The sequence below is a fragment of the Tenrec ecaudatus genome, chromosome 3 (assembly GCF_050624435.1).
Source record: "Tenrec ecaudatus isolate mTenEca1 chromosome 3, mTenEca1.hap1, whole genome shotgun sequence".
Lineage (NCBI taxonomy): Eukaryota > Metazoa > Chordata > Mammalia > Afrosoricida > Tenrecidae > Tenrec > Tenrec ecaudatus.
Window position 1 is genome coordinate 172,485,119 of NC_134532.1, and position 10,213 is coordinate 172,495,331.

Consider the following 10,213-nt stretch of genomic DNA (forward strand, 5'->3'; position numbering starts at 1 on the left):
TTCTCTGTACATGGTGGCCTTGGCAGTTCTATTGATCAGTCACTCGATAAATGCAAGCCTTGTTGGCCTGGCCCTGAAAAAAATAAAGGACTTGTCCCCTGAACCTCTCTGATCCAGGATGGAACGAGCAAAGCTAGGTGTCTTTGGGCCAAAGGCTGGGTTGCCGGTAGGCGGCCCTTCCGGCGTGTGCACATGCTAATGGAGTGTAACACTTGTCCCATGTGGGTTGAGAGGCCGAGAGGCTGAGGACCAGAAAATGAAGTGTCGCTGCAGGCACAGCTGAGAAGAGGCAATGTAGACCAAAGAACTGTTTCCTCAACATTTCTGATCCTGAGATGTGACCTGTCAACGTCCCTATTTAGCCCCGGAATCATGAGTACTGTATGTGAGCTTTATGGGCTAATGCAATGAATTGTAGAACCCAGCAGAGAACTAGCACTTGCCTTGGGAGGGACTATTGGTGTCAGATCTGGTAAAAAGAGGACAGAGGGAGGAGACATGTCTGATATCCAGTTCATAAGGATCAGTCAAGGGCTAATACTGACGTTCCTCCTTCCAGCTAGGAAAGTGGAGGTCAGACACCTCTGACACACTCCTTTTACAACTGCCCATGGCAGCGGTTCTCCACGTGTGGACTCATGACTCCTTTCGAGGTCAAATGACCCTTTCACAGGGTCGCCTAAGACCATCAGAAAACATATTTCTGATGACCTTAGGAACTGAGACACCGGTCCTTTATCTGTCTCTAGGCGGGTCCACCCACATGCAGATGTGCCCATATACAAGTACCGGGCGTGAAGACTGTTACCCATTCTACACCACGCTTCAAGACAAAATGTCATTTATTTGTAATTAGAAATAAATATTTCACAATATATGATTACATATTGTTTTTGTGATTAATCACTATGGTTTAATTATGTTCAATTTGTAACAATGAAAATACATCCTGCATATTTGATATTTACTTTATGATTTAACACAGTAGTAAAATTTCAGTTATGAAGTAGCAACAAAAATAATTTTATGGTTGGGGGGGCTCACCATAAATGACCCCCTGGGTGATACAACATGGGGAACTGTATTAAACGGTCGCAGCATTAGGAAAGTTGAGAGCCACTGCCCTAGGGTTATCAGAAGTGATTCCCAGAATAATATAATGTGTAATGCAAACTTACTTTAGAAGTCTCAAATATATTTTTAATGACTTAGAATTTAAAAAGCATTTAAAAGTCAATGCCAAAATAAATTTAAAACTTTGCTTAAATTATCCACAAGACAATGAAAAGTACTCTGAAATTTGATGTTTACATAGAGCTGTCTTAATGTTTACTTTATAAGATTAGAGTCATCAGTGATAGAATTTGTTACCATCACAGCTGTACTAAAAGAAATACTTCGGAAGGAGTTTAAAATTCTAAGATTAATTTATGTGTTTATATTGTATCCAAGTTTAATAATATAAAAACTGTATTGCTCATCTTAAATTCTATTGTCACATGTGATACCTAAATATTATTTCCTTTGTTATAATGCCCAGGCCTCATTTCTGCGGCTTTGTCAGCAAGCAGTTTTATCTCAGACATCATTTTCATGTCTCATTTTGTATTAGGCAGGGTTCTCTAGAGAAACAAAATGAGAATATTTAAGATTATATATATTAAAGGATAGGTGTAGCGAGAAGGAATACAATAGCTAACTAGTCCACAGAGCAGACCAGAGGTCTCAGTCCAACTCACTCTCATGGGACAGTTAATAGATGGAAAGTCCTTCCAACTCACACTAACCGCTGGTCCAAGGTCAAAGAAGCAGACAGTGAAATGACTGGCAAGAGGTGTGGACTTTACCAGCAGGTAAGGCAAGCAGAGTTGGCCTGCAGGCAGCACACATGGCAAGGTGGGGCTGCAACAGCTGGAAAATGAAATGTCATGCAGAGCAGAGGTAGTAGTGCAGCAGCAAAGCAAAGCAGGTCTTGATGGAGCCTCAAGGAATAGAGATGCATGGCACCTGCGACATCATCCACCACGATCCAGATCCACTGGTTGGCTCAGCCCACAGGTAGTGCAGAGCAGTTAACTAAGGCAGCAGCAAACTGGTCTGATCACCAGGGAGAAAGAGGAAGAGGCCAGACTCAGAGAACCAATTATCTCAGTTGCCCGCCAATCAAACTGCAACCTGATTGACAAGCTAAATTCCACCCACGTCTTCCTACAGGAGTCATGTTGGCACAAAAAACCTATCACATATTTCTTGTTTCATATAGTTCATGCTTTAATGACTGCTATTTCTTGATACTCATCACATCTAGACCATTTTCTTCCTACACTTTGACCGTTTCCCTTTCCAATGATGTTAGAGAATCGTGGATTCCATGTGTAAATTCTGACCCGTTTGCATAAAAACCAGGGTAACTGGATTCTTAGTACAGCATCTTATTTTCTTATTTGAATATTGATCTTGTTTGAATATTGATGGGAGCCCCTCGTGCTGGTGGAAAAGGTTAACACACTCAATTGCTCAGTGACATGTTGGAGGTGCCTGTCCTCTTACAGGCACCTCTGAAGAAATCAGTCACTGAAAACCCTGTGCAACACAGTTCTACTTTGCTGCAATTGAGACCACCATCAGTTGGAGAGGACTCAGTGGCCACTGGTTAGGTTTTATGTTTTGTTTTGTTTTGTTTTGTTTTGTTTTCTACTGGCCCAAATAAGATTCCTTGCCTCCCCAAATCAGCGGAGGCTTTAAAAAAATGAAAAGCTCCTTCCACATTAAAAAACAAAACAAAAGGCTATATTGCTTTCTAAGAGCCTTTATCTAGCAGTGGGTAAGGCGAACCACTAATCAAAAGGTTGGGGAGTCAAACCTACACACTGCTCCATAGAAGAAAGCTGTGGCAGCTGCTTCTGTAAAGATTTGCAATCTCAGAAACCCTAGCGCAGTTCTGCTCCACCACAGAGGACCCTGCTCCGAGTGCGCGCCATCCAGTGCCACTGGGGCTTGTTTGGTTATAGTGCTTTCTTGGATGGTGAACTCAAAAACAGTGCCCCTTGTCTTTCTAGCCCTAAGATCCATCTGTCTAGTGTATTTTCAAAAATCTCTTGGCTTCAGACAAATTGAATGACAGCCTTCCTCCCCCTTCAGTGAATGAAAAGTTTCTCTATTTCTGCAATCCCAGAGATCGTTCAATTGGCAGAGTGGACTTGAACTCTTTGCCATCTTTACTCTCAAACATTAAATCAAAATGCTAATTATAAGCCACATTTATACTAAATTTATCTTTAAATAAATGAAAAAATGTAACTAAAGCCAAGTCTTTTTTAGTAATTTAATGAAAACATGTGGTGGGTGATGGAGAAGGGAAATTGGAAGCATATTAATAAAGTAGTGTGAAAGTCAGACTATTCATCTAGCCATTATATCTTGTTTAAACAAGGAAGCAGCGGCTATTCACATAGGCATGACTAATCCATCAGTCTTGGAACACGTACAGGTCAGACTGTTCTTTAGGACTGATGATGGTGAGACCTTATCTCGTGTCATTTGGGCATGTTATCAGAGGAGCCCAGTTCATGGAAAAGGACATCGCATTTGGTACAGGGTCAATGAAAAAGAGGAGGACTCTCAAACAGCTGGATTGACACAGTGGTTGTAGCAATGGCCTCAAATTTAACAATGGTGAGATGGCGTAGAACTGGGCTGTGGTGTGTTCTGTTGTTCATTGCTGTTGCTAGGTGCTATCCAGTTGGTTCCGATCCATAGCAACGTAATGCAGAACAGTCAAAAAACACTGCCCGGTCCCGCTCCATCCTCATAGTTGTTTCTATGCTTAAGCTCATTGTTGCAGCAGCTGCGTCCACCAGCTCACGGAGGGCCTCCCTCTGCTTTCACTGACCCTCTACTATTCCAAACACGATGTCCTTCTCCAGGACTGGTCTCTCTCCTGATAATGTAACATGTAAGACAGAGTCTTTCCATTCTGGTCTCTAAAGAGCACTCTCACCACACTTCTTCCAAGACAGATTGGTCTGTTCTTTTAGCAGTCCATGGTATATTCAATATTATTCTCCAACATCACAGTTCAAATGCATAGATTCTTCTTTGGTCTTCTTAATTCAATGTCCAATTTTCTTTATTTCTTAACATTTTATTAGGGACTCATACAACTCTTATCACAATCCATACACATACATACATCAATTGTATAAAGCACATCTGTACATTCCCTGCCCAAATCATTTTCAAAGCATTTGCTCTCCACTTAAGCCCTTTGCATCAAGTCCTCTCTTTTCCCCTCCCTCCCCACTCCCACCTCCCTCATGAGCCCTTGATAATTTATAAATTATTATTTTGTCATATCTTGCCCTGGCCGATGTCTCCCTTCACCCACTTTTCTGTTGTCCATCCCCCAGGGAGGAGGTCACATGTAGATCCTTGTAAAAGGTTCCCTCTTTCCAACCCACTCTCCCTCTACCCTCCCAGTCTCACCCCTCACACCCCTGGTCCTGAAGGTATCATCCGCCCTAGATTCCCTGTGCCTCCAGTTCCTATCTACACCAGTGTACAACCTCTGCTCTATCCAGACTTGCAAGGTAGGATTCGGATCATGGTAGTTGGGGGGGAGGAAGCATTTAGGAACTGGAGGAAAGCTGTATTCTTCATCGGTGCTACATCGCACCCTGACTGACTCATCTCCTCCTCTAGACCCCTCTGTGAGGGGATCTTCAGTGGCTGACACTTGGCCCTTGGGTCTCCACTCTGCACTTCCCCCTTCATTCACTGTGGTAAGATTTTTTTTTTTGATACTGCCTTATACCTGATTCCTTCGACACCTCGTGATCTCACAGGCTGGTGTGCTTCTACCATGTGGGCTTTTTTGCTTCTGAGCTAGATGGCCACTTGTTCACTTTCAAGTCTTTAAGACCCCAGACACTATCTCTTTTGATAGCCAGGCACCATCAGCTTTCTTTGCCACATTTGCTTATGCACCCATTTGTCCTTGGCGATCGTACCATGGAGTTGTGCACCCAATGATATGATTTTTTGTTCTTTGATGCCTGATAACTGATCCCTTTGAAACCACGTGATCACACAGACTGGTGTGTTCTTCCAAGTGGGCTTTGTTGCTTCTGAGCTAGATGGCCGCTTGTTTATCTTCAAGTCTTTAAGACCCCAGACACTATCTCTTTTGATAGCCAGGCACCATCAGCTTTCTTCACCACATTTGCTTGTTCACCCGCTTTGGCTTCAGCGATTATTTCGGGAGGGTGAGCATCATAGAATGCATAGAATTTAATAGAAGAAAGTATTCATGCATTGAGGGAGTGCTTGAGTAGAGGCCCAATGTCCTTCTGCCACCTTAATATTAAACCTATAAATATAGGCACATAGATCTATTTCCCCATCCTCATATATATATTTGAATGTACATGTCTTTGTCTAGACCTCTATAAATGCCCTTTGCCTCCTAGCTCTTTCCTCTATTTCCCTTGAGTTCCCTCCTGCCCCACTATCATGCTCCGTCCCCACCTGGGTTACAGCTATACTTCTTCGTTAAGTTACCTTACCCTTGATCATTCCCTACCAGGCCTGCCACTCCCACCTCACCACCGATTTGGATCCCATGTTGTTTCCTTGTCCCTGGGTTTGTTAACACCACTTCCTTACCCACCCAAGTCCCCCCCGGAACTGTCGATCCTGTTGTTTTTCCCCCAGATAGTTCATCCAGCCTATCTTATTTAGACAGACCTGTGGAGATAATAAAATGCACAAAAACAAGACAGAGGAAAACAAAGCAACAGTATACAACAAAACAACAACAAACCACTGCAATGTCCAATCTGCACATGCATATGAGACAAGTGAAATAAGATGTTTTGGGTAAGGCACATTTAGTCCTTGGTTTTCAAGACTCTTAAGAAGATTTGAGCAATAGATTTACCCACTGGGATGTGTCTTTTGATCTACTGGCTGGTGCTTTCATTGGCATTGATTGGGGCTCTAAGCAAGACAAAATAATTCACAACGTCTGTCCTTTCTGCATTTATCATGATGTTATCTATTGGTCCGGTTGTAAGAATCTTGGTCTTTACCTTGAGTTGTAATCCATACTGAAGGTTGCAATTCTTGATCTTCATCAGCAAGTGCTTCAAGCCCTTCTTACTTTCAGCAAACAAGATTGTGCCATCTGTGTATCACAAGTTGTTAATAAGCCTTCATCCAATACTGAGCCTCATCCTTCATATAAGCCAGTTTCTTTATTTGCTCAACATATAGATTGAATAAGTACAGTGAGAGGATACAACCTTGACACACACCTTTCTGATTTTAGACCATGCAGTATGCCCTTGTTGGGTTTGCACAACTGCTTCTTGATCCATCTGTTAGTTCTGCATGAGCACAATGGACTGCACCGGAACTCCCATTTTCCTCAGGGCTATCCATAGTTTGTTATGATCCACACTGCTGACTGCCTCGGCACAGTCAAAGAAACAAAGGTAAATATCTTTCTGGTGTTCTCTGCTTTGAGTCAAGATCCAACTGACATCCACAAAGACGGTTAATGCACAAAGGATCATTATGAGTCAGAACTGATTCAATGCCACCTAGCAACCACAAAAACGCTGAATTTAAGCCTAAGTCTACTTGTCTTAAAGATAATGTTATGTTTCTGTACAAATCTGTTTTCTCAATCTGTTTCCTATAATAAGAAGTAGAACACTTCCAAATACTTGTAACTGTTTGCCTATAAATCTGAACAGCTGAGCCAGTAGACAACATCACAATAAGCAGAGAAAAGATCAAAGTTGTCATGGATTTCAATTTGCTTGTACCCACAATCAATACTCATAGAAGCAGCAGTCCAAAAAAAATCAAATGCTTTGGGAACATCTTCCCACAAGGTTTCATTAAAGTGGTGAAGAGGTGTAAGGTGCACTTGACCCCAGCCATGGCATTCTCCATTGTTCACATGCACGTTGGACAACAAATAAGAAAGACTGAGGAACACTTGATGGGCTTGAATTACAGTGTGGGCAAAGACTGTTGGACTTAGCACAGACTGCCAAAAGAACAACTCTGTCTCGGGAAAATGCTTCTTAGAATTATGGATGGCAAGACCTCACCTCACATACTTTAGACATATTATCCAGAGAAAACGGTCCCTGGTAAAGGACATCACGCTTGGTGAAAGAGAAGGGCATTAAAAAATAGTAAGTTGATTAAACAGATGGACTGGTCCAGGGACTGCAACAATGCCTCAAATACATAATGATTGTGAGGATGCGGCAAGACCGAGCTGGGTTTCATCTGTTGTGCGTAGGGCCACGATGAATTGGAACCAACTCAAAAACACTCAACAACAACACAACAGTCCAGCAAACAGAGAAGACAATCACTGCAGAAAGGTTCTGACAAACTTTCTGGGCTTTTAATTATGACCCATATGATACACAAAAATTAATATTTTCTATAAAAACAGAGCCTCATCCAGAATTCTACTATTTTTTTTCATATCCAATGTCTAACAGTCAATCAAAAGTTACCACACAAGTCAAGGAATAGGAGCAAATGATCAAAATCCAAGGGTAAAAATAAGTAAAAAGAACCCATATTAGCCCAGGTATAAAGATGGGGTTTTCTGTCCTGTAAAGAGTTACAGTCTCAGAAACTCACAGGGGCAGTTCTGCCCTGTCCTATAGGGTCACTATGAGTCAGCATAGACTTGATGCAGTCAGTTGGGTTGGGTTTGGGTATATTTACCCTAAACAATAAAGTTAAAAGGAGCCCTGGTGGTGCTATTGGGTGAGCATTGATCTACTAACTGAAAGATTGTTGATTCAAACCCACCAGCTACTCTGCAGGAGAAACACGAAGCTGTCTGCACCTGTAAACATTTACAACCTTGGAAACCCTCTAAAGGGTTGCTATGAGTTAGAATCAACTTGATAGCAAGGAAGGGAGGAGGGTGTTGCTCTTATTTGTTTGAAAGTAGTTAGACAAAGACATTAATTAATCATGAATCACATGTGTGAGATGAAGAAAAAAATTAAGAACTTCATCAAATAATTTAATCTAATAAAGAGTGGAACATCAAGACTGGGAAATACAGTTCCAAACTTAAGAAAGATAAATTTAGTAGTTGAGGACACATAGCAGATAAAAAATCCATAAAGCCTTTTTTTCCCTGACGTTGAGTTGATTTCAACTCACAGCGACACTATAGGACAGAGTAGAACTGCCCTGTGTGCTTCCAACTCGTTAACTTTTGAGGGGTAGAAGACCTCACCTTTCTCCAAAGAGATGCTGGTTCCCACTTACTGACCTGTGATTAGCAGCTCAATGCATACGACGATGCCACCAAGGCAAATATAGGAACGTTAACATGTATTCAGTCAGAAGCACATATGGAAAAAGGGGTAAAGTATAGAAAAATAATGGGGGAAATGTAGTCTAGTAAATTAATCCTAGGATGTGAGAGCAGAAGCAGTATTTGAAGATATACCAACTAAGGTTTTCAAAAAGCAATAAAATCCAATTCCTGGAAACCTTAAGATAAAAAAAAAATTCAAAGAAAACTGCATCTTTGTACTCTATAATAAAACACTGAAAAACCAAAAACAATGAAAAAGATCTTTAAAATCTACTGGAAAAAATAGAAAGACATTATTTTCAAAGGAACAACAATCAAATTGACAGGTTTTTTTTAGTAAAAATTCCGGATGCCAGAGCAATAAAATGGCACACATAAAGTGCTGACAGACAATAGGAATCAAGCTAGAATTTTAAAGTTAGTTAGCATTTTTAATGATGATAACATTTCTTAGAATGAAACAAATTAATTAGCAGTAGACACTAAAACAAAGGAACAAAGCTAAAAAAATTACAGTGGAACTATACTGGTAATATTTATTTATTCAACTCATAAAACTTGTTACACTTTTAGTGAAATGCTGCATTTTTATTCCCTTGCCTTTGTCACTTCAATAAACAAACATAGAGCGTACAGAGGAACAGTGCCAAGCCACAGAGGGTGAGACACGGTCATTCATTTCAGTTTCGTGCTGTGCCCCGAGTTCCCACAAGATATTACAAACGAAGGATGCAATTCCTGACAGTGTTCCAAGAGCAAAGGATATTGTCAGAAAAATTACTGTAAATTCTGCAGAAGTGAAATAGGGTTTATTCTAAGATGAACATACTATGTTCAGAGAAACCGCCTGTTTCTAACATATCAAGCACAATGCCTAATGTCTAATTGGCCTACCTCTAAGAGAATGGGATCCTATTCCTACAGTGAAAGCCAGATAAGGATAAATCACATAGCCAATGATGTTCAGATAAAAGCAAAAAGCAAGTGAGGACACCAATCAAGAAACCATATAGAGGTTTGCTTTCAAACAAGCAGCCAGCTAAGGGAGGCATCAACTAAGTCAACATGGAAGAAGCTCTCGTGTGGTAGTTATATAATTGTCAATTTGAGGATTCAAAGTTAAGGGGTGGAGGCTAGGCTATCAATTATTGCATAGCCAATGAGGCCTCTGTGTGGGCATGGCCTTCCCCTAAAGATTCTGGGAGTTCCTGGATTTCCTCCTTGGAGGCGGGACTCTCTCTCGGCTCAATGCCTGAGAGACACTCTACTGACAAGACACATGGCACTATGCTGATAAGACCCCGTGTCCTGGGAACTGGAGGAGCCCGTGTCCTGGGAACTGGAGGAGCCATGTGGAGACCCCTGCCAGCACTGAGATGTTTCTACAGCCACTGGATCCACAAGACTTTGCACCCACTGGCCTGTGGTCTTCCCGCATTAGACATCATTGAATGTGTTTTGTGAGTCTAAAGAGGACCTTATAGATTGGTATCGAACATATGAGCTAATATCAGATTTAAGGACTTCATCTGGACTGGGCTGGGATGTGTTTTCTCAATATTCAAATGCTCTTATATATAAAGCTCTTTCTCTTTTTTTAAAATCATTTTATTGGGGGCTCTTACAACTCTTATCACAATCCATAGACACATCCATTGTGCCAAGCACATTTGTACATTTGTTGCCCTCAGCATTCTCAAAACATTTGCTTTCTATTTGAGCCCTTGGTAGCAGCTCCTCATTTTCCCCCCTCCCTTCCCATTCCCACCTCCCTCATGAACCCTTGATAATTTACAAAATATTATTATTTTGTCATATCTTGTACTTTCTGACGTCACCCTTTTC